The sequence below is a fragment of the Mauremys mutica genome, unplaced genomic scaffold (assembly GCF_020497125.1).
Source record: "Mauremys mutica isolate MM-2020 ecotype Southern unplaced genomic scaffold, ASM2049712v1 Super-Scaffold_100116, whole genome shotgun sequence".
Classification (NCBI taxonomy): Eukaryota; Metazoa; Chordata; order Testudines; family Geoemydidae; genus Mauremys; species Mauremys mutica.
Window position 1 is genome coordinate 821,380 of NW_025423272.1, and position 25,803 is coordinate 847,182.

Here is a 25,803-nt window from a genome sequence, read left to right on the forward strand (position 1 = left end):
AATTAGGAGAGGAATGCATGAGAAATGAACTGACACCTACTTACCATTTCTTAATGCCTAAAATGTTGACACTCCCTCACAGCATCTTTTTTTCAAAGCGATGCACAGCACACAGTCAAGTTAATGAATGGAAGCACACCCATTATTGACTGCTTTGTGCTGCATGAGCATCTGATTAAACACCTAATTACAACTGTACCACTGTAAGTGGAAATGCATCAACCCAGCTTAGCTCCAAGGTGTTTAGATGTGAATGAAAAGTTTCTAAATTAAATACATGGCAGAATGGTTAATGGGGAAAATACACTGAAATGCCTCTACCCAGTCCTGTTGACTTCTTCTCCCAACCCTCCATGAGTTTTGGCCTCTTGGTCAACTCAGCTCCCAGTCCCCCATCAGCTGTGCCCTCTCCCAACCTAACCCATTTCTACTGCAATTCTTCACCCTCCTCATCCAGGCAGGGGGTTGGCGCTGCAGCCCCTAAGGTACCTGCGTTAATCACTGTCTCTCATACTGGGGCTATTTAGATTTCAGGGAACGATTTATCAGAGTTACTGACTCTGGGAGGTGGGAGAGAGGAGAGGCTGAGAGAGTGTTTGCTCTTACGGCCACGTTCAACTCTGGTAGCCTCCATGTTACCTCACCCTCCACCCTCCCCCATGTGTCTCTGCTCATGTCAGTGTCTCCTGATCATAATGCCACTGGCTTCAGCAGAGCTCCCAGACAGGAGCTACATCACGAGGGGGTTACAGTACTGAGAGTGAAATGCATCACAGGGAGAGTGTAATTATCCTGAAGTGAAACATTCCAGTCTAGGAAGTGAAAGACTTCAAGTACTTCATTACTTAAAATTATGCTTGAAAGGATTGGATTTTTATGAATAAATTGCAGTAAATGTTAATTTCACTGTACACACACACAGATGAAAAAATATTGATATAGGTAATATACAGAAATGCTTCTGGAGAAAGTGGGGTTTGATTTAAGGATATTTACACTGTATATTTTGGGTGTGACATTGACAATTTCTCTTTGAACAGTTCTATGATTTGGCTTTTGGAATCTCAACAGTTACTGTTATTAAATAATTGTTGTCTGATGACCCCCATAACTTCCCACAGCGCTGAACATTGAAATTGTAAACATTGCAAAAAGGGCTTAAAAATAAATATCGCTATCTATTGAAATTAAAAGAAAGAAATAGACACAATGAATTTTGTCAAACCCACTTAACAACAATTGCAATATGCTAGGGGATGGAAATTCACAACTAAGGCACCAACCTTAATTCTGCCCTGTAGTGACACCAGGCAATTGCCGTAGGGCTACGAATTAGGCATTTTAGTGTATATCGTTCCAGATTACAAATCGGTATGATCTAAAGACACATGAGATCTTTTCCTCAGGATATCACCGTCACTGGGTTGTTTCTCTTAGTGGTAATTCCCAGAAGTGAACAGATTAATAACATTTTATCAGCTATGAAGTGGCCATTTCAGATTTCTGGGGAGTGTCTGTTATTTTGCACTAGGGGCCAGGTCCTTGGAGAGACGGAATCTTGGTTGCATTTTAACTTCTCCATGCTCAGCAGCTCCTGGAATTTGGTTCAAAGTATTTACATGTTTCTCTGCCCTGTTCTTAAAAGTGCTGTTTTAGAAAGTGGGGACGGGCAGGAACTGACTGCAGGATCAGTAGCCGAGTCCCTTAGATATTTATAGCTCATCGGAAGGAGGACGGGGATTGGTGGGTGTCTGGGGATTTAATAATAAACACACAAATATCATTGTTCTTAGTTAATTTTCATCTTCTAATTCCCATAACCCACTAATTATCCCTGGCTGCCCCCGGCAGTCTGGGGAGGGAGAACTAGTCAACTCCTGTGGCCAGTGTGGAACCGAAGGCACAAGGAGCTTTCACTGGCTGACTCAAAGTCACCCAGACTGAATTTCACTTCACTGGGTAAAGCCCTAGTTGCTGAGCTCTGCAGAGGGGTGGGGAGGTGAATTCCATCCCCCATTCTTGGGCATAGACCCCCCTCCAATTCTCACCCTGATCTCAGACACTACCCCAACCTTCCCCTGCAGTGATGGACCCACTTGATGCTGCCAGAGCCATCTGCCATGCGAGCTAGAGAGGACAGAGGCCCAGCTCCAGAACTGCTCCCCCTGCCCACAGCCTCCAAGCTGTGCTAGAGTTGCCCTGACTTTCCAATCTGCAGATCAGTCTGGGTGTCCCCAGCCCATGCACCCACCACACACAATCTTTGTCACAACAAACATCCCAGGATTGGGAAAGACCATCTGGGGCTGGCTGCAGTCTCCCGTTGCTGCTGTGAGGGGAATGGGGTGGTCCCTCATATTGGATACAAACATACCCGGGGCAGAAGGGAAATGTAGTTTCTTCCAGGGGGTTGAAATGTTTGGTTTAGAGTCCTGAGCTCTGTCTTCCTGTTTGTCTCCTCCTGCCACTTTCAGAGCTCTTGGAGAGACAAGGTGGGGGGGTAATTGTTTTAGAACCAATTAAAAATACCTCTTTGCTATCCTGGGATCAACATGGGTACAACAACTTTCCCCTTTGTACCCCCTCCCCATCTCACCTCCCCCTCAGCTGAGACTGTCCCATGTGGTAGGAAAATAAGGGTTCAGTCCTGTCACTGGATTGGGTCTTGCCAGCACTAACGGGAGTGAAAGCCTGTGTGCATTAATGACAGCAGCAGCTCTGGGACTCGACACATAGGGAGAAGAGATGGGAGTGAGCAGGTTGTGTTTGTGCCAGGTGTGAGTTACTCATGTGGGAATTCTGCACCGCTGCGTACACACAGAATTCAGGTCCAGCTCAGAATTTCTTTTTTTTTTGGCTTGAAGAAGATACGTTCTGCCTGAGAAGTGCTACAGTTCTGCCTTTCACCCACCAGAGGCCCCTGTGGCACCAGAACAGGCAGCAGCCAGCTGGGTTCATCTTGGTGGTAATTTGTTGCCCCGAGTTATACCCCAAATGGGAGGAGAGTTAGTGGGTGCAACTCGGGAGAGTCCTGAGACACGGCTGCCCCTGGGGGTGGGGACAGGGTGGTCATTCTCGACTCGCAAGAGGGTGTGGAAAGGGCACAGGAGGAGCAAGTGTCCCCTATGGAGACTGCCCAGCCCCAGGTTATCCAGTCCCAGACGCTTCTTCCCCCACCATGCCCCAAACCTCTTCACCCCTCCAGCCATCAGTTGCCAGGCTCCCCTCGCTGCGAGCCCTTCCTGACTGCAGAGACCCTCTGAGCAAGTCGTGTGTCAGGGCTCAGCCCTCTGGCCGCGTCCTCAGGGCACTTTCTTCCTCTCTCAGGGCACCATGCCACAGGGGCCCCACAAATCTACATTGCTCAGGCTTTGGCTTCAGCCCCGGGTGGTGGGGCTCAGGGCCCTGGACTTCAGCCCCATGTGCTGGGACTGGAGCTTTCTGTCCTGGGCCTCAGTGAGTCTAATGCTGCCCTTGCTTGGCCCCTGCCCTGAAACCTGCTAGTGGTCCCAGGGGGCCCAGTACCTCTAGTTGAGAACCACTGCCTTACCCCACGAATCACAGCAATGTTCAGGTTACTGCCAGTCATAGAATATCAGGGTTGGAAGGAACCTCAGGAGGTATCTAGTCCAACCCCCTGCTCAAAGCAGGACCAATCCCCAACTAAATCATCCCAGCCAGGGCTTTGTCAAGCCTGACCTCATGCCAAAGGACCAGTCACTTACTGAGGTCAATTGAATCTTAGATCTCACAACAAAGACAATACTTGTAGCCAGTCCTGTACTAACCTGTATTAAGACTTATTTAAAAGGAAAGGAGAGTTGTTTACGAAGTTAAAGCAGGTAATCCTATAGATGCAGACAAGTTACAGTCTTAAATTTCAAAAGGTAATAGAAGTTTCTCTAATAAGCAAGCTCTGCGTATTCTTTAGGACTAACCCAGGCTAATCAGCTGGGGATCTCATGCTTATGCCTAGAAACTCCTCCCACCCCCTGAGTCCAAGCAGCATACAGATAATCAATTCCTTCTGTATGGGGTTTTTTATCCCCTTCCTGCCATGTGCTCTGAGCTGCAAAGTCAGCTAATGGGAAGTCAAGAGCACAACAACAGTCTTGTCGTCTTTAACATCCCATAATAGTCTATCTGGTGTTGATGAACCTTTCCTGCCAGGCAGGGTGTAATGCATTCGGTTGCCAGTCAGCACTTCACCTAGGTAAAGTCTCTCTCCTGTCTGGTGATTTACAGAGCCACAGAGGCTCACAATGCAACTAGTCAGATGTTAACCCAGACAGCAACTCACAAGCATTCAATGAAGTGTAAACGCATTCTTATAATCCTAATACTAACACAGGTGAGTCAGACTGATTCCAGCGATGCTTTTGTCCCTGTTCAGTGAAGACATGGGGGCTTTTGCAAGAGCTAACACCTCATCTGCCAGTGTCACAGGCAGGCTGGGCAGGGATGGTGTCTCTAGCCTCTGTTTGCCAGAAGCTGGGAATGGGTGACGGGGTGGATCACTGGATGATTCCCTGTTCTGGTCATTGCCTCTGAAGCACCTGGCATTAGCCACTGAGCTAGATGGACCATTGCTCTGATGCAGTGGGCAGCTCTTATGTTCTTATGTTCACAGTCTGTATGAGGAGTATCTACTCATTGGGACTCACTGCGGAGCCACAGAAAGAAACAAGATGTGCTGAGGCAAGAAGGCCCAGTCTCAGAGCCCCCGGGGTCACACTTGCCAAAGGCTAAAACTAGGCCCAGCCCATGAAGGGGGCACTGCCAGGAGAGCCTGAATAAAGGCTGGAGCATCAAACAACTTAGTTAACCTGAGAGAGCTGCCTTGGGAACAATGACAGGGAGAATCCCCAGAGTGACTCCTCTGGCCTTTGGTTCTTAGAATCATAGAACTGGAAGGGACCTCGAGAGGTCATCTAGGCCAGTCCCCTGCACTCAAGGCAGGACTCAGTATTATCTAGACAATCCCTGACAGGTGTTTGTCCAGCCTGCTCTTAAATATCCCCAGTGATGGAGATTCCACAACCTCCCTAGGCAATTTATTCCAGTGCTTAACCACTCTGACAGTTAGGAAGGTTTTTTTCCTAATCTCCATCCTAAACCGCCCTTGCTGCAATTTAAGCCCATTGCTTCTTGTCCTATCCTCAGAGGTTAAGAAGAAAATTTTTTCTCCGGCATGTTTGTAACAACCTTTTCTGTACTTGAAAACTGTGATCGTCCCCTCTGAGTCTTGCCCAGTTTTTTCAATCTTCCCTCACAGGCCATGTTTTCTAGATCTTTAATCATTTTTGTTGCTCTTCTCTGGACTTTCTCCAATTTGTCCACATCTTTCTTGAAATGTGGCCCCCAGAACTGGACACATTACTCCAGTTGAGACCTAATCAGCGTGGAGTAGAGCGGAAGAATTTCTTCTCGTGTCTTGCTTACAATACTCCTGCTAATACATCCCAAAATACTTGCTTTTTTGCAAGACTGAGTCCTTTTTAGCTTGTGATCTACTAGGACCCCCAGATCCCTTTCCACAGCGCTCCTTCCTAGGCAGTCATTTCCCATTTTGTATGTGTGCAACTGATTGTTCCTTCCTAAATGAAGCACTTTGCATTTGTCCTTATTGAATTTCATCCTATTTACTTCAGACCATTTCTCCACTTTGTCCAGATGATTTTGAATTTCAGTTCTATCCTCCAAAGTCCTTGCAACCCCTCCCAGCTTGGTATCGCCCGCAAACTTGATAACTCTACTGCTGGGAGGGTTTCACCATGTGTCAGAGGGTCACACCCTGGTAGGAGGGGGCTAGGCCTGTACTGGGATAAGGTCACTCTGTGCTTCACAGTGTGGCAGAACCTAGAGTGTCCATTGCCAGGGAAAATGCTGGGGGGAATTGACATGTGGAAAGGACAGAAACCCTGTCTGAATTCTCTCACCTTGTCCTTCTCGCCCTGGCAGGCTACAGAATAACGTCCATGTTTTGCTTCAGATTATCCCCTCCTCCCAGGGGGAAGAAAATGGTTGCAATGGAGCTGGCTCAGGTAAGGGATTCTCAGGGAGCTGGTGGTGGGTTCTGCTTGGAGGGAGAGAAGCAGTAAATTTATAGGATGGTGGGAGCCAGTGATGAGCTGCCAAAATATTAACAACAGGTTCCCTCCTCCTCACCTCACGAGGGGGTCATGCCCCCCTACGGGTCGTGCCCCATCCAACCCCCCATGCTCCTTGACACACACCCCCGGGGACCCCTGACCCATCCCCACCCCCATCCCCTGACTGCCCCATCAAACCCCTCCTCTCATTCTTGATGCCCCCCTGGAACCCCTGCCCCATCCAACCACCCCTTCTCTCTGTCCCTGACTGCCCCCCAGCACCTCATCCAACCCCTGCTCCTTCCTGACTGCCCCATGGGACCCTTGCCCCCATTCAACCCCCTTGTACCCTGCCCTCTGACCACCCCGACCCCTATCCAGCCCCCGACAACCCACCAAACACCCCCTCCCTGCTCCCTGCCCCCTTACCACACTGCCTGGAGCCAGGACCGCAACTGGCGACAAAGGACCCGACTCCCCGATCCGGGCTGGAGCCGCTCGGCTGAGACCGCGGCCAGCTCTGCCGGGACCGCGAATGGCGCCGCAGGACCTGACTCCCCGATCCGGGCTGGAGCCGCTCGGCCGGGACCGGTGCTGCAGGGCCCGTGCTGGGCCGGATCGGAGCCACTCGGCCGGGATCAGCCCGAGCCAGGGGTGCTTGGCCGGGACCCGGGTGGGGCGCTCGGCCGGGGCCAGGGGGAGCTGCTCAGATGGAGCCGTACTGGGCCGCGCACACGGTCGCCCCCCCGGCCCGGCTTACCTGCCTGCTGCTTGTTTCAGGCTTCCCGTGAACATTTGATTTGCGGGAAGCAGGGGAGGGGGAGGAGAAGGAGGGCGGAGCGTTCAGAGGAGAGGGGGAGGTGAGCTGGGGCCGGGGGACAGCTGCCCGAGCCTTTGTTAAATTTAAAAGCTTTTTTAGAACCGGTTGTCCTGGAACAACCAGTTCTAAAAAGTTTTCTAAATTTAACTACCAGTTCATGCAACCCAGCTGGAGCTCACCACTGGTGGGAGCTGCTAGAGGTGGTGGGAGGCAGGAAATATCTCAGGTGGAGAAAGGGAGGGGACAGGATGTGACAAACCTGCTGACAATAGTGTACTCTAGGGTGTGATGGGTTGTCACCCCGGGGTGCAGTCTGGGGAGCTTCTGGGAACCGCTGTGCCCTCTAACCGTCAAGCTGGGCTGGCCCTTCTCACGCTGCTTTGCTGGAGATTCAGCCAGCCTCTCCAGGCCCTGTTATCACCCAACACGACAGCAGGTGGCACCATGCACCCAGCTAAGCTACCTGAGTGCTTTACCTGAGCCACTCAAGGAGAGAGGGAAGACAACAGCCAGTTTCCCAGCGATAAGTGTTAGCAAACAGATCAAAGCAGATTACTTAGCAAATAACCAAAAACTCAAACCAAGCCTAACATACTAGATGGATAGAATTTGAATTAGCAATTTCTCACCCTGACTGATGCTCCAAGCAGTCCACCAAGTTTCCATACACAAGCTAGAAATCCCTTAACCCTGGGACCAGCACTTCCCCCACTTCAGTCTTTGTTCCTCAGGTGCTTCCAGGAATTCTCTTGCTTGGGTGTCATAGGTTTATTCCCCACCTTGAACTTTAGCGTTCACAAGATGGGGACCTGCATGGACTCCTCTAAACTAAAATCCTAGTTTAGATCTGGTACAGCTGCCACCAGCCAGGTTTTTTAGTGTCTGGCACACTTCCTGTTCCCCCAAAACTTTCCCTGGGGGACACAGCTTCAAACTCTTTGAATCTCAACACAAAGGGAAATAAACCATTCCCCCCTGCTTCTTCCCTAGTCCTTAGGAGAGATACCTGGATTCAAATTCCTTGAATCAAACAAAGAGGGATTCCTTTTCCCCCTCCCTCCTCCTCTTCCCCTGAAAATCCAAACAAGGGAAGAAATCAATCAGATTCTAAAAAGAAAAGAATTTTATTAAAAGAAAGAAAAAAAAGTACACTCTCTGTAACACCAGGATGGAAAAAGTATTACAGGGTCTGACTTATAAACCTGGAGAGACTTTTCCCCTCCCTCCTCCTCAGAATAATCAAAGTAACAGCAAACAGAAATAAAGATATTCCCCAGCAACACACAATTGCAAATGCAGAAATAAAATTGTAAGACTAATCCGCTTTCTAATACTCACTATACTGATTAGAAGAAGATACTTCAGGAAATTGGAAGAACTTGGATATATATCTGGCCACTCTCAGATCCAAAGAGAGACAAAGACCCCAACAAAGAAACACAGACAAAGCCTTCCCTCCACAGAGATTTGAAATTATTTTGTCCCTTGATTGGTCCCTCTGGTCAGGTGTTCATCAGGTTACTGCTTGTTAACCCTTTACAGGTAAAAGAGACCTTAACCCTTAACTATCTGTTTATGATAGTGGGGAATGAGGCCAAGAGATGATGTCACACCCCACCTTCTGTAGCTTTTCCATATGGCAGGAACCCTTTGTTCCAAACTCAGTTCCCGGTCCAGTTTGTGGAAAAATACAGGTACCAAAATGAAGTTCATTGTCATGTGGTCTGGTCACATGTTTTCGTTGCTGAACCATCAGCACTGTCTGGCTTCTTCATTGTTGTACCTGAGAGGCTCATTGTGGGTGTTACTCAGAGTAAGCACATTTGAAAGACAGATACAGAGTCAATATCCATAACTTCAGACACAAACATGATGCATGCACACAGGTTGGATAATCATATTCAGCAAATCATAACTTTTCCAGTGACACCGTACATGACTCATCTTGTACAAAATGCCTCATGTCCTAATCATATTATAATCCTGCCACTGTGCTGAATATGGGCTGTAGTGTCAGATAGGTCCTAATGTCAAGGCACAAGTGTAGGGAATGAAACTTCCCCTCTTTGTGGAACAGGAAATAACCCTCCACCCAGGGCAGGGAAAACTTTCCAGACTCCCAGTGCTGAAACCTGAATCTACTGACATTTCATTAGTTACCCCGCATCCCCGATCTTTGTGGCAACTGCAAACGTTATCAGTGATGATTTTATATTCTCTTCCAGGTCATGGATAAGAATGTTAAATAGCACAGGGCCAAGATCCAATCCTTACGGGAACCCCCTAGAAAGAAATCCACTCAACCATGGTGTGACGAAGTGGGACTGTTCGTACTGGGGGCTGTGTGCAGTTCTTAAGTATCTAGCAAAGCAAAAGGCCAGTGGAACCGAATGCCTGACACTCCGTCTCCTAGCAACTGATGGCCTGGGCACCTCCCCTGCAAAGGTGCAACCAGAGGTGTTGGAGACAAAGAGGTCAGGTGACCTCCTGGCCCGGGAAAGAAGCAGAGGAGAGAGGAGGGTCTGGAGGGGGTTGGGCAGACTGGAGCTGGCTGGGGAAAGAAGGGAAGCAGAGACAGGGCTCTGATCCCCCAATGGGGGCTGCGGGGCTCCTGGGGCCCCAAGATGGACCTAACCGGGGGGATCCTGTTATCTGTGCCTGCAAGACCCTGTCCTGGACTGTGTTCCTGTCGTCTAAATAAACCTTCTGCTTTACTGGCTGGCTGAGAGTTACTGTGAATCGCAGGAAGCTGGGGGTGCAGGACCCTGACTCCCCCACTCTCCGTGACACATGGTTCCCTATTTAAAATCCCAGTTTTTAATCTATTTAATGTATGCCGTGTGTATTTTGTACATTCTAGTCAAAATATTGTGCTGAACCAACTCATATTCCTTCATATATTACATCAGTACTATTAGCTGCAACCAAACTTTTGATCTCATCCAATAAGGATATCCACTTAGTTTAATAGAATCTATTGTGTCTAAACCTTTTTAAGGGATACTAATTACATTACCCTCCTTTCTTTATTAATGAAATCCAGTATCGGCTGCTCCATTCTCTTGCCCAGTATCGATGTCAGACTGACACACTTGTAATTAGCTGCATCATCTCTTTTATAGTTTTTAAATATTGGCACAGCATTAGCTTTATTCCAGTCTTCTGGAATTTCCCAAGTCCTAATTAAAATCAACATTAACAGTCCACCACGCTCCTCCAGCAGGTCTTTCAGAACTCTAGTTATCTGGACCCACTGATTTAAACACGTCTAACTTGAATAGCTGCTGTTTAACGTCTTCGTGAGTTACTTTTGGAATGGAAAGACTGTCAGCGTCAACATCTTGTGATATGAGTTACATCATCTGTTTTTCTCCAAATCCAGGAGAGAAATATTTATTGAACACTTTTACCTCTTCTGCATGATTGTTGATTATTCTGCCATTTACATCTAGTAATGTACCACTACCATTGTTAGGATTAATTTTGTACTTTTAAAAACTTCCTTCTTATTTTCATTGGTTGATCATTGATTTCTGTTAGCTTCCCTTGCCAACTTTCTACAATTCTGACCTTCGAACTTAGATTCTTTACTATTGACTTCCCTTTTCTTCCATATATTTTATTTGGAGAGTGGTGGGATTCTTACCAGGGAGCCACCAGCAGGGTCCAGAGACAGCCCCATCTCCTATATCAAGCTCTGGCTAGTAGGTATGTGATAAATGTGAAGACCCTGCCTCCGTCTGTCCGCTGGGAGACGCAAAGTTTCTCTCTTTCCACCCTCTGATGCCTCCTGGCTGTTCTAGGCAAGGTGAGGTGGGACTTTGTTAACATGTGCCTCCCGGAGCTTCCATTTACCTGGTGCTGCTGTTCTGTGAGTAGTGGGGCTGTGAGTGGGGCAGCAGGTACTGAGTGTTGGACTCTTTCTCTTTCAGGGGCCGGTGACCTTCGAGGAGGTGGCTGTGTATTTCACCAAGGAGGAATGGGCTCTGCTGGACCCTATTCAGAGAGCCCTCTACAGGGATGTCATGCAGGAGAACTATGGGACGGTGACCTCGCTGGGTAAGGAGTCCTGTCCCCTGGGTTATTAGAAGCTGTGGGGTCTCTAAAGAACCTGAGCAGTAATAACTTTATTCATCATCCAAGTTTGACAAGTTTCTTTGCCCCCTTTTTTTCCTTCTCTCCCATACACTAGCAGGCAGCAGGGAGGGAGGAGGTAATGAGAGATGAGGAGGGAACAGAAGAAGCTCCCAAGGTGCCGGGAGGTGGTGCTAGCTGCCAGTAATGGGAAGAAGGAGAGGGGAGTGTGGAGGAAGGGCAGCCAGGAAGTGGGCTGGGTGGGTCAGTGGGAGGGAGGAGAGGTTTGGGGATCTAGAGCTGTGGGGGATCCCAGACCTTTAATCCCGAATCCCTACCCAAACCTCAGGTAAATCCCAGACTTCAGCATAACCACTCTCACAAAGCCTCAACTTAATATAAGGACCTGAACTGTAGCAAGCTTAGGCCACGTTTACTAAATCGTATCAGTAAATCGACCACGGCTAGATCGATCTCAGAGCGTCAATCCCGGCTGTAGTGTCGACCTGCCCTTAATAACCCATTTATCTATGTTCACCTCCTTGCCCCTCCACACATATTCCAAGCTAATAAGCAATTCTCTGATCATGACATCTTACCTCTAGTGAGTATGAAATTGCCCACAAGACGTGAGACTGGGTCATAGATCGTAAAATCAGGTCGGGGTCAACAGGAGTGAGAGTTTGGAGAGAGTCTTGTCCCCCCTCTTCCCATCTGCAGCAGCCACAAGCTGTCTTCCCTCCCGGCTCCTTGGATCTCTGAGCCGGTCCCTCCTGAGGCTGCGTGGCCCAGTTCTTGTTTCTGACCTTCTCCTTTTCCGGAAGAATTAGAGGCTGTTGCTCCTGAATGTTAGTGTGTAATTCCCCAGCCTTCTCCTCCCACTGGGGGAGTTTAATTCTCCCTCCCATTACCCCCGAGTCACTAGATTTCCTAATTCCCCAAAATGTGCTTTTGCGATGTCACAGTTCTGGGGTAGCGAAGCCTTTGACCTGCCTCCATGGTCTGCTCACGGAATGGCCCCTCAGGTATCAGGCCTCCAGCCAGCCCCTCTCTATGGGCAGGGACCCACATGCCTCTCCTTTTTGACCAGTGTGTGAGGATTGCAGCTTGTCCTCCACTGTGTTTACAGTTCCTGTGCGTTGCTGTCTCTCCGGGGGCTGTGAGCAGTTTGTCTGAGACAGAGGTGGGACTTTTGGTGATACTTGTATGATGCCAATACACACCTCAGTTTCCTGCTGTGATTGGTATTGCTATGATTATAAAGAGCAGGAGATGTGAGGTGTTTTCTCACGTAGCTGTCATGGGGTGATATGAATGGGTCATTAAGGACTGGCTGGGAGTAACCTACATCAGTGGAATACCCGACAGAGACAAGGGAATGACTGTCACCCAGGGCCGCCCAGAGGATTCAGGGGGCCTGGGGTCTTCGGCGGCGTGTCCCCCTTATCCGCTCTGATGCTTTTACCCTGTGTCCCCCTGTAAACGTGGGTGTCCGGGGCTCAACCCTCCCTGGGCCTTTTACACTGAGCAACAACACAAAGAGACAGTTAGGGGCTCAGGCCTTCTGCTGCAAGGCTGAGCAACAATATACAAGTCAGTGAGGTTAGGGAGGCCCAGGCCCTTTGGTGCAGGGGCTGGGCCACAATACAAGTAGTCCAGGACAGGCAATGCAAACAGTTCAGGACAGGCCCAGGCCCTAGGTTAGGGCAGGGCAACAACAGTCAGGGCTCAGGCCCTCTGGTGCAGGGGCTGAGCACTGGGGTGAGGGGGGAGACTGCCACCCACGAGTGGGGTGTCAGGGGGGACGCAGGCCCACCCACTCCACTGCGTCCCGGCCCGGGGCCCTAGGCAGCGGCTACCACCGCTGACGGTCAGTGGGGATCCTGACCATAACACACTGACATGGGCATTGGTTGACCTGCAGCCTGACTGGGGTCAGCTGCTCCCGGGCCACTTCCAGTTCCCCCCTCTGGGCCTACCTGGTCCATGGCGTCTGCTCCCGGGAAGTCCAACAGCATGGGCTCCTCGCAGCCCGGGCTGGGGGGTAGGTCCGGCAGTTCCTCGGGGAAGTCCGGCCAGTTCTGCTCCGGGGGTTCCTTGGGGTAACAGCAAGGGAGAGGTGAGATCTCCGGCGGTTCCTCCTTGTAGGTGGCACGGGGAAGCTCCTGCGGGTCCTCCCAGTAGCGAGTGAGGGGAAGCTCCGGCCAGTCCGGGCAACTGCTCGGGGCCCCAGCAGCTTCCCAGTCCCGAGCCCTCTCAGGCAGGTCAGCTCCCGACGGTGGCTGGGCTCTGACTGAGCTCTGGTGGTGGACGGCTTTTATGCTTCTGGGTCGCCGCCTGACCCTCTGAGGGGTGGGCTCACTGCTCTGGAGCCCCGCCCCTTCCGGTGTCCGGGGCTCAACCCTCCCCGGGGAGGAGGGGAGTCACACCGGCCTGTTACACCCCCTTACCCTCTCTGAAACCGCAGAGCATTTTCCCCGTGTCCCCTGTTCCCCCTCCTGTTTGACTCAGTTTATATAGTAATATGCTCAGCTATACCTTTGCTTAACCAATCATTGTACTGAAATTTAATTAACCAATCCTAACACATTGAAACATAATTCTCTAACCAATTGTATCCCACTACCCTAATTAACTTACACCTAGCAAAATTAATTGTACAGCAGAGAAAAACAATTAGAGAACCAGACTGATTAACATTGTAAAAGTGGTGGCCATAAAGATAAAACAATACAGAAATGAGGATTTCACAATCACAAGCATTGAGAAGTGATTTCTTGCCAGACAGGCTGCTATCAAACTAAGTTTTCTTTAACCATCTTAAGATCTGTTTCTTTATCTGGTGGTGATGGGCACTATCAGGACAGGATCATCTTCCTAACAGCCCAATAGCACCTTATTTCAGTGTGACTGGTTTGGGATGTGAGGATGTGACCCTTCGCTTCCCAGCTTATGGCTGCCCCTGCTGCTTAGCCAAAGGCCTTAGCCTAAGAACAAGGCCTCAGACGGTCACAGTAAGAGAAGGCCCTTACAAATACAGACAGTGATTTTGATTCTTTGTTTTCGTACTCCTGTAAGTAGCTAAGTGATAAAAATACCCCTAAGTTCTAAAACTATAGGCTTTACAGGCAGGCCTGAATATCTCTGTTCTAACAGTGGGGTCTATCCCTTCCCCCACTCTGTGTCTGTCTTGTGTATTTAAATTGTAAATTCTTCAGGGCATGGGCCATCTACTATTCTGGGTTTGTACTTGTCCTAGCACAATGGGGACCCACTGTTAGTTGGTCCTTAGCACTAAGGTAATGAATATGATTTATAATCATCATAACTCTCCTGCCACTTTGAGCCAAGGAAGCTGGTCTTGGGATGTTACTGCTTAAAAATGAGCTGGGGGTAAAACCATGGAATATTCTTTGTGACAAGTATCCCACAAATTCCACTGACCTCCCTGGTTTTCTTTGCCTGCAGTAGGGTTTCCAGTTTCCAAACCTGATGTGATCTCCCAGCTGGAAAGAGGGGAAGAGCCGTGGGTCCCAGACCTCCAGGGCTCTGAGAAAGAAGTGCTCCTGAGAGCTGCCTGCACAGGTGAGGGATTGGTTAAACAACTCAACAACTGTGTGGGAATGCAGGAAACATTCGGGATACCCTACAAAGACCCTGTGAGCTCTCCAAGTTCAGGATTGTTCCCTGCAGATGTGGAATCATTATGGCAGATGTCACTCATGGCTTCCCTCCTATTCTGACTGACAACTTGCAGCAGGTCCCTCCCCGATCTCGCTTTCCCCCGAGTGTTCTCGTGAGATGCAGACCAAAACTGATCCCTTCCTCTCTCCTCTGGGGAAGGTTTTGGGAAAAATCAGCTCCTGATAGGTTTGATCTCTCCCACACATATTTTGGATTGTTCATCCCTTTTTCCCTTCCTCTCTCTGAGATTTCCTTTCTCTCAGGTGCAGGTAGTGATCTATGTCTGGATTCTCTCTGTCTCCCATCAGGTGAAGGGATGGTGAGTCAGAATGAGGAGGAGAAACCCCATCAGGAAGATGCTGAGCAAGGAGAACCACATGGAACTTTATCAGGAAGATCCAAAGGGAATGTTTCCGGGAGTTATGCACTCCCAGAAAAAACAAAAGCCTGTGAGACTCAGGGGAGGCCAGAGGGAAACTTTCGTAGCCACTCAGACCTTATAACAAGCGACAGAATCAACTTGGAAGAGACACGCTACATGTTCCATGAGTGCGGGAAAAGCTTCAATCGGAGCTCTGCCCTTATCACACATCAGACAATCCACACAGGTGAGAAACCTTATGAACGCTCTGAGTGTGGGAAATGCTTCATCGATAGTTCAGCCCTCATCTCACATCAGCGAATCCACACAGGAGAAGCGCCCCACAGATGCTCAGAGTGCGGGAAAATCTTTAGTTGGAGCTCTACCCTGAACATACATCTTAGAATCCACACAGGGGAGAAGCCCTACACATGCTCTGAGTGCGGGAAAAGCTTTAGTCACCGCTCTGCCCTTATCAGACATCAGAGAATCCACACAGGGGAGAAGCCCTACACATGCTCTGAGTGTGGGAAAAGCTTTAGGCAGAGCTCAAACCTTACCAAACATAGGAAAATCCACACAGGTGAGAAACCTTATGGATGCTCTGAGTGTGGGAAATGTTTCTTTAATCGTTCAGACCACTTCTTACATCACAAAATCACACAGGTGAGAAGCCCTACACATGCTCTGAGTGCGGGAAAAGCTTTAGTCAGAACTCACACCATATCAGACATCAGATAATCCACACAGGGGAGACACTGTACACGTGCTCTGAGTGTGGGAAAAGCTTCAAGCACAGCTCACATGTTGTCTCACATAGGAGAATCCACATGGGAGAGAGTATGGGAAAAGCTCTGAGTGCAGGAAAAGCTTCAATCAGAGCTCAAGCCTCATTAGACATCACAAAATCCACATGAGAGAGAATTGTAATAAATCCCTTGACTAGTGTTGGCCAAAATTTTTTTTTAAATAAATCACATTTGCTAATTCCCACATTGTGATTTTTGCACCATCTTCACCGTGGTCTCTCAGCTCCACCAGATCAGTTGCCTGCTTCTGCCTTTTGCAGCTTACCCTTCTTCGGGGTCAGTCCTGTGATCTTTTCTATCAACTCCTTTCCTTTTGAGTCACAGGAGTGTGTGTCCCTCTAGCCAGGAATGTTCATCCCTCCAGGTGAGGGGAGAGACGTTTGATCCCAACAAGCTACACTGAGGCAAAAACTATCTGTGCCTGACATCCACTAGGACTGTACATGTCGTTGGCTGCTCAAGTTAGTGATCTTAATGTAAAAAATTGTAGTGCAGATGCAGCCCAGGTGCAGGGGTTGGCATTAGCTTTCCCCTTGACCTGACCTAAACTCCATCACTTTCCCTAGTCTAAACAAACCCTGAGCATCACGGTTATACTGTTCCCCCATTTCACAGCAATTGTTAGTCATCGAGTTCTCCCTTGGGGAACAAATTGTTTCATTCCCAGTTGTTCTGATGTTGCTGCAGGTTGTGCTGGAGAGCAGATATTTTTATGATCATTTTCCACACTTAAACTATATTGAACTATAACAAAGAGCAGGAACAGGGCAGGGATAGGGAAAAAAAGTCATTTCACCCATTGTAACAACAGATGTAGTTCGGGTAAGTCAGAGGGATTCCCTTATTCCCCATCACCATCCTCCTTCCATCCGTGCTAGAACCTAAGAATCCTTTTCCTTTCCCCCGTTGTGGGATGGGAGACTCCCAAAAGTGCTCCCTGGGCTATAGCACATGGCTAAGCTCAGAGAATAAATCCCAAATAGCCCCTGAGCTTTGCTTTTTGAATTCTGTGTTTCCGATTACTTCAAGCCGGGGCATTGTGATTATTTACCAGTTTCTCTAGCACTGTTCCTACCACTGTTTCTGTAACATATTTTGTTTTTTTGTGGGACAGGGTTGTTATTCCTTTGCCTAACCCCAACCTCGAAGGCCAGGGTGTCTGTTTTCTCTGGTCCCTCCCCACAGACAAATCTGACAGGGTTGAACCTGCCAGGAGCAAATAAAGAGCCCCATCGGTCACACACACAAAGCAGATAGACACACACAAGACAGAGAAGAAACTGAATTATTTGAGCTATCAACATTTCCACTTTCCCACAGCATGTTAGTTCTGAAGGTTGTTTTAATTTGTTTATTTTGTTGGAACCATAACTGGGGAAAGAGACATTGGAGTCAGTGGAATTACAGCAGGAAGGGATAAGTCTCATGATTCGTCACTAACCAAAGCCTTTGTGAACAGAGCGATAATGTTACTGAATGGTCTGGCTAACCCTGCAGTTAGAAACAATCAGCTCTATGGGTGTAAATTGACAGAGGCTCTGCTGCTGATCATGAAATAGCAGCTGTTTAAAGGTAATGTGCTTCTATTTCAATGCCTCTGGAAGTACAGAAAACAAAGATCTGTGTTAAAGGAAAGTTGCCATTTCTCAGAGCCCCAATTTCTGTTGTGTGTGTACAGGAAGGTTTGAATGTGTAGCAGGTAGTTTGGTCAAGCTTAGCTATTTTATGTGTGTAACAGGCTCCTGCCCACCTCCAGCAGAGGTTTCAATCACATAGACTCATAGACTTTAAGGTCAGAAGGGACCATTATGATCATCTAGTCTGACCTCCTGCACAAAGCAGGCCACAGAATCCCACCCATCCACTTCTATAACAAACCCCTAACTTATGTCTGAGTTATTGAAATCTTCAAATTGTGGTTTGAAGACTTCAAGCTGCAGAGACTCCTCCAGCAAGTGACTTATGCCCCACGCTGCAGAGGAAGGCGATTAACCTCCAGGTCCTCTGCCAATCTGCTGTGGAGGAAAATTCCTTCCCGACCCCAAATATGGCGATCAGCTAAACCCTGAGCATGTGGGCAAGACTCCCCCGCCAGCACCCAGGAAAGAATTCTCTGCCGTAACTCAGATCCCATCCCATCTAACATCCCATCACAGACCACTGGGCATACTTACCTGCTGATAATCAAAGATCAATTGCTAAAATTAATTGCCAAAATTAGGCTGTCCCATCATACCATCCCTTCCATAAACTTATCAAGCTTAGTCTTAAAGCCAGATATGTCTTTTGCCCCCACTGCTCCCCTTGGAAGGCTGTTCCAGAACTTCACTCCTCTAATGGTTAGAAACCTTTGTCTGATTTCAAGTCTAAACTTCCTAGTGTCCAGTTTATACCCATTTGTTATTGTGTCCACATTGGTACTAAGCTTAAACAATTCCTCTCCCTCCCTAATATTAATCCCTCTGATATATTTATAAAGAGCAGTCATATCCCCCCTCAACCTTCTTTTGGTTAGGCTAAACAAACCATGCTCTTTGAGTCTCCTTTCATATGACAGTTTTCCATTCCTCGGATCATCCTAGTAGCCCGTCTCTGAACCTGTTCCAGTTTGAATTCATCCTTCTTAAACATGGGAGACCAGAACTGCACACAGTATTCCAGATGAGGTCTCACCAGTGCCTTATATAACGGTACTAACACCTCCTTATCTTTGCTGGAAAGACCTCGCCTGATGCATCCTAAAACTGCATTAGCTTTTTTAACGGCCATATCACATTGGCGGCTCATAGTCATCCTGTGATCAACTAATACGCCGAGGTCCTTCTCCTCCTCTGTTGCTTCCAACTGATGTGTCCCCAATTTATAACTAAAATTCTTATTATTAATCCCTAAATGCATGACCGTGCACTTTTCACTATTAAATTTCATCCTATTACTATTACTCCAGTTTACAAGGTCATCTAGATCTTCCTGTATGATATCCCGGTCCTTCTCTGTGTTAGCAATACCTCCCAGCTTTGTGTCATCTGCAAACTTTATTAGCACATTCCCGCTTTTTGTGCCAAGGTCAGTAATAAAAAGGTTAAATAAGATTGGCCTCAAAACAGATCCCTCTAGAACTCCACTAGTAACCTCCTTCCAGCCTGACAGTTCACCCTTCAGTACGACCTGTTGTAGTCTCCCCTTTAACCAGTTCCTTATCCACCTTTCAATTTTCATATTGATCCCCATCTTTTCCAATTTAACTAATAATTCCCCATGTGGAACCGTGTCAAATGCCTTACTGAAATTGAGGCAACTTACTGAATGTCACACAAATTAGTCCATCCCTCCCCATATTCAGTCTCTGACCAGAATGTTAGAATGAGGCAGAGAACTGGGAAAGTATCGCAGTAGGAATACATTAAAAAGTGGGATTAATCAGAGCTGGGCTGCAGACAGAGCCTGTTCTACAGCTGGTGAAGTGACAGGGACACACTCCCGCTAGTGCTGGCTCTGAAATAACAGCAGAAGCAGATCGAAGAGAATGAGCTCATGTGGGAGCTATGGGCAGCTGCCCTGTCAGTGCATCACTCACCTGGCAGGTGTTACACAAAACACAGCACTTCCCCCCACTGCCACCACTTCATTATACTGTCCATGGGGCTGTTTGTCCTGCAGGACTTTGATCTCTCCAGGTGGTCCATGGTGATTCATAACAGAGTCATTAGGGGAGCAGGAGTCATCCCAATGGAAATCTCTCCACTTCTTTCTCAGTGTTACCTTCTTAGCCCTGGCTTTGGAGATGACCTTAGCCTTATCCTGTCTTGATTTTAGGTAGGATTTTGATCACCTTCTGGGGCTTGGCAGCTTAGAACTTTTGAGGGCTTTTCTCTGCCTTTTTGGTCCCTGATGCAGTCAGTACATTCTAGACATGGGCATGGTGACCTTCCTGAGGATCTTTAGCCAGCTTCTTGGTGGCTATTTTCCTGCTCACAGCCACTGTCTTCTTCTCGTGCCTTGTCCTGGGGGCCCAGCTGCTGGTTGAATGGGAAGGAGCCAAAGTGCTGGTGACTTTAACCCGCACCAAGTTGCCTTTGCTCGTCAGACTCCTGAACCCCAACTGGATGTGGTTCTTGTTCTTCTGCACAGCACAGCCCTGGAGAAGAGGGATCTTCAAATGTACATTCATATGATCCCTTTGTTTAATTGACGAAAACATAAACTAGACACTTAGAGGATTGGAACTGATTTCAGCTGATGGACAGGTGTGCTAGGTTTTTATGCATTTGGACAGTGAAATGTTGAGTATTTACATTCATTTCAAGCATCCCCGTATTGTGGAGCTCCTGAACATAATGGAGAATGGAAATGAAAATGTTTTCCCTTTTTTCAAAAATAAAAATAAGAGGCTTATTAGAGAGCACTTGGATTTGAACCAAGGACTATTTGATCTGCAGTCAAACACTCTACCACTGAGCTATACCTCCTAAGAGCAGTTGCTTTCCCCATTGTAGCTGAAGCACATCAGTGATTCCAGTAGCATGGGCAGGTTCTCTCTGGGGCACAGAGATTTTTCGGGGAGTTGGTGGCTCCTTTCTTTCCTCACCCTGGAGTAAACTCAGCTTCTTATTCCATGGTACATGTTTTATGGACTAACAACAGCAGCTTGAAGAAAGAGGAGAGTGAATATCTCACTCTCAGGGCTGAAGGTGGCCACGTCCCCTCTGTCTGACCGTTGCCATTGCAGGAGAGAAGGTTTCAATGGAATTGAATGCCCTGGCTCATACTAGAGACACAGAAAGGTTTTGCTGTTCGTTGAACAGCAAAGGAGATTGTGTCTGTATGTGAAACTGAGGAGGGACGTGAAACGCCCACAGGGTGGCGCAATGCCCTAAGCTAAGGCAGGATGGGGAAGGAATGGGGCTGAGGAATGACTGAAGTGGACTCACCTGGGATTGAAATGACATTTGTTTGTGTCGGGCAGTGAGAAATTTGACATTAACTCAGATGCAGGGTTGAAGCTTCTTTAGCTGCTTGTAGAACTTGAACTTGATTTCCCAGAAGGGAGAAGGGGAAAGTCTGGGGCGGCATTTGGTCCCTGGCTGGAGCAGTGTGTGAAAAAGGCTCCAGAGACGCAGCTGGCAATTACAGGCCACTGAGGCTAACGTCAGTACCAGGCACATTGGGTGGAATAGTAGAGCCCAATGATTAGACACATCGGTGAACGGAATTTGCTGGGTGTAGCGGGTGGTTCCCTGCTCCTGCCCTGCGGGGCTTGAAGCGCCCAGGAGAGGGCTGGGGCTGGGGCAAGAAGCCTGGGCTGATTGGGGGAAGCAGGCTCAGCTGGGGCCATGCCCCAGTCAGGCCCAGCTGGCCCCTAGAAGAGGCTGTGAGCCAGGAGCCCAGTCAGTCTCCCTCTGCTTGTAGTGAGAGAAGGGTCTGGCTGCAGGGACCCAAGCAAGACACCTAGAGTGGGAGCAGGGCTGGGGAAGGGCCAGAGGAGCTGGGAGCTCTGGCCTGGAAAGCCCCAGGCTGCAGGCCTGACTATAGGCTGAATAGGTGCAGGGCTGCAAGGGGGCAGCCCAGGGGGAAGCGGAGGCGGCAGGTCCAAATCCCTTTGCCTGTGATGAGTGGCTCATACTGCAGTCTGCCCCAGTGAACGGGGGCTGGATGGAGACTGGGCAGTAGCCAAGACTGAGGTGACATGGGGATAGTGGGTGGGGGTTCCCCTGGGAGGGGGAGACCTAGAACTGTGGGGGTACTGCCAGGGGGTACTGCCAGGGTAAAAGAGGCACTGGGGTCCTGGGAGGGACAGAGGACCAGCTGCAGTAAGGCAGATCACTGGCCTGCAGAGGGCGCTCTGACGGCTGGAGAGCTAATTCCCAAGACGACCAGCAGGAGGCGCCGCCGGGTGAGTCTTCCCCCGCTTACATTGGGGAAGAATGAACATGGTTTTTGTAAAAGAAAATTATGCCTCACGAATCTACTATAATTCTTTGAGGGAGTCAACAAGCATGTGGATAAAGGTGATCCCGTGGATATAGTATACTTAGATTTTCAGAAAACCTTTGACAAGGTCTCTCCCCAAAGGCTCTGAAGCAAAATGGGATAAGATGGAAGGTCCTTTCTGGGATAGGTAACTGGTTCAAAGGCAAGAACGAAAGGGTCTGATTTTCAGAATGGAGAGAGGTAAATAGTGGTGTCCCCCTGGGGTCTGTACTGGGACCAGCACTGTTCAACATACTCCTGAGTGATCTGGAAAAAGGGGTAAACAGTGAGGTGGCAACATTTGCAGATGATACAAACCAACTCAAGTTAGTTACGTCCAAAAGAGAGTGCAAAGTGTCACAAAGGGATCTCACCAAACCGAGTAACTGGGCACCGAAAAGGCAGATGAAATTCAATGTGGATCAATGCAAAGTAATGCACATGGGAAAACATGATCCCAATTCTACATCTAAACTGATGGGGTGTAAATTAGCTCTTACAACTTAAGAAAGAGATCTTGGAGTCACTGTGGATACTTCTCTGAAAACATCTACTCAATGTGTATCGGCAGTCAAAAAAGCCAACAAAATGTTGGGAAGTCCTTAGGAAAGGGATGGCTAGCGAGACAGAAATATAATATTGCCTGTCTATGAATCTGTGGTATGCCCACATCTTGAATACTGGAGCTGGTCCCCCATCTCAAAAAGATATATCGGAATTGGGAAAGGTGCAGAAAAGGGCAACCAAAATGATTAGGGGTCTTGAACAGCTGCCATGTGAGGTGAGATTAATAAGACTGAGAGGAGTTTTCGTCTTGGAAAAGAGATGACTAAGGGGGGGGGGCTAGGATAGATGTCTATAAAATGATGACAGGTTTGGAGAAAGTAAATAAGTAAGTATCAGAGGGGTAGCCATGTTAGTCTGGATCTGTAAGGAAGTGCTATTTACTCCTCATAACACAAGAACTAGGGGTCACTAAATGAAAGGAATAGGCAGCAGGTTTAAAACAAACCAAAGGAAGTATTTCTTCACCCAACACACAGTCAACCTGGGGAAACATTGCCAGAGGATGCTGTGAGGGCCAAGACTATAACAGGGTCCACCAAAGAACTAGATAAGTTGATGGAGGACGGGTCCATCATTGGCTATTAGCCAGGGTGGGCAGGGATACAAAACCATGCTCTTGAAGTGTCCCCGGCCTCTTTTGCCGGAAGCTGGGAATGGGCGACGGGATGGATCGCTTGATGATTTCCTGTTCTGTTGATTCCCTCGCGGGCACCTGGCATTGGCCACTGTGGGAGGACAGGATTCTGGGCTGGCTGGACCATTGGTCTGATCCAGTATGGCCGTTCTTATGACCTATAGAGGACAGTCCCCACCAGCAATATTTATATTTGGTGCACTGAAAGGGCCAACTTTCCAAAGCTGACCCAAAGGTTTAGTAAAAGTGTTCTGGAGAAAAACACTAAACAGAACAATGTAAATGAAAACTGGGAGGTATTGTTTAAGGGGCTTGTTAGATGGGGCATAAGCCATGTTGCATAATTAGCTGAGCTTGCAATGGCCTTTCACTCAACTTGCTGACATTTCTCCATCTGCAAATGTACCCATTTTAAAATCTAGATCCAATCAATTAGAACACGTCAGGGAAGATTCTAGGCATCAATGATCTGATCATTGGGTTGATGGTGGTAAACAAGAGATTCCCATAAGGCTTCCTCCCTTCCTCTTCCCAAGGGCCACTGTCATCCTCTCTCCCCTTTCTGCTCCCGCATCCTCTGCAAACTTTCGAAGACAGATGCCTTGTGATGGCCTTCGCTCATGGGGATGTTGCCTAGTGGTCAGGGTTTCGGCCCTTTGGGGGGGAAGGGCATGGCAGATGGCAGGGGATCCAAGGCCTCCCATGGGCTCTGACCCAGGCCACTCTGAGGGCAACACTTCCTGCCACCTCGCTATTGTCCAAAGTTTGCAGTTTATCACAGGAAGCTCTGAACGGTGTCAGCTCACTGCTTGGCACCTCTTCGTGGCTGGGTATGGCATGGCAGCTCTCTCCTTCTTGGGGTGGCAGCTGTGTCTGTTACGCTGACAGAGCCGGGTCAGTGACTTGTCGGTGGGTGGGATCGAACTGGGAACTCAGGAGCTTAGTGCGTGAGCCTCTACAGCATGAACTAAAAGCCACCTGGCTGCTAGAGGGAGAGATAAAATGAGTCTTTTCTACAGTCTTAGCTAAGTGATCTCGGTGCCACTAGCTGGGACACACCACCACACCCTGGAGGTGTGTGGGTTACGTACTTCCCCTAGCTGAGGAAGCGCATCCTGAGCTTCGGAGAGTTCCCAGCTGTAATCCCGGATGAGCCCTGTAACGATGCGACCACTGGCAGGACACTGCTGAGAGTATCAATTCAGGACAAATTGCTTGGAGCAGCGCAGTCACAGCCCGAGGCTGGGTGCCCTTTACTATTAAAGCACGTCACAGCAGCCATGGTTTTACCCCACTGGCTAATTGGACATGATAGAACCAATTCCCTCAGATATTCCAGTTCCCTTCTATCACCACCAGCCCCGCTCCTTATGAAGATGAATGGTTATGAAAACCGATACCCCAGTAAAAGAATACAGGTTCTCTCAAAGGACCAAGCCCCAGATCCAGGTCAATAGACGAGTCAGATCTTACCAACAAATCACGCTCTTGCAAATCCTTTAGCATCTAAAATCTAAAGATATATTCATAAAAAGAAAGAAATATAGATGAGTTAAAATTGTTAAACGAAATCAATTACATCCAGTAATGGCAAAGTTCTTGGTTCAGGCTTGTAGCAGTGATGGAATAAACTGCAGGTCAAATCAAGTCTCTGGAGAACATCCACAGCTGGGATGGGTCATTCAGTCCTTTCTATAGAGCTTCAGTTTGTAGCAAAGTCCCTCCAGAGACATGAAGCAGGACTGAAGACAAGATGGAGACGAGGCATCAGCCTTTTATAGTCTCTTGCCATGTGGTCTTTGCTTTCTTTGTCCCAAGGACACTCTATCCAGCATGTGCCATAGAAAAACCTTAGAGGTATGTCCATAGGCAGGTCCCTGCTACCTTGCTGAGTCACAAGGCATATCTGCCTTCTCTCAATGGGACGATTGTAGAGCTGATGGTCCTTAATGGACCATCAAGCAGGCTAGGCAGAACTGACACCAACTTGTCTGGGGTGTTCCCCAGAAGCAGAGCACAAGTTTGAAATACGGGCAGCATAGAGCCAATATTAATAATATTGAATTTGTTGCATCCGATGAAGTGGGTGTTCACCCACGAAAGCTCATGCTCCAAAACATCTGTTAGTCTATAAGATGCCACAGGATTCTTTGCTGCTTTTACACATCCAGACTAACACGGCTACCCCTCTGATACTTAATATTCATAATGTCAACTACAAAAAATGACAGACATCTAGAGATAGCATAATTATTATCAGCCAATCAGAACCTCTCCGTAGACTCCTTACATGACAACCTTTCTACAATTAGCAGCAAATATAGAACAGTGGTCGCAACAGTGATCTACACGGTTACAGATTGTCAGTAACGTCACAGGAAGTGAGACAGCATCAGTGAGACTGATATTGGAAAACTGCCTCCAGTTTTGGCATCCTCATTTGAAGAAGATGTTGTGAAATTGGAGCTGGGGCAGCAAAGAGCCATCAAATGTTCTGAGGGCTGGAGAAAAATGCCTCCTAGTGAGCTATTGAAAGAGCTCAACCTGTTTAGCTTATCAAAAGAAGATTGAAAGGTGACTTCATTGAAGCGTTGAAGTGCCTTCAGGGAGAGAAAAGATTGGGTATTAAAGGGCTCTTGAATTGAGCAGAGAAAAGCATAATGTCTGGAAGGTGAAAAGAGACAAATTCCTATTACAACTAAGGCACAAATATTCAACAGTGAGGATGATTCACCTCAGGAACAAGCTACCAAGGAAAGTGGTGGATTCTCCATCTCCTGATGTCATTTAAT

The 25,803-nt window shown here is 48.2% G+C and overlaps 1 non-coding gene across 1 annotated transcript; it reads right to left on the reverse strand.

The window, feature by feature from the left end:
- Nucleotides 1-20,236: 20,236 nt before the first annotated feature.
- TRNAC-GCA lies at nucleotides 20,237-20,309 on the reverse strand. The gene has a single exon. It is a non-coding gene; the product is annotated as a tRNA-Cys (tRNA).
- Nucleotides 20,310-25,803: the final 5,494 nt, after the last annotated feature.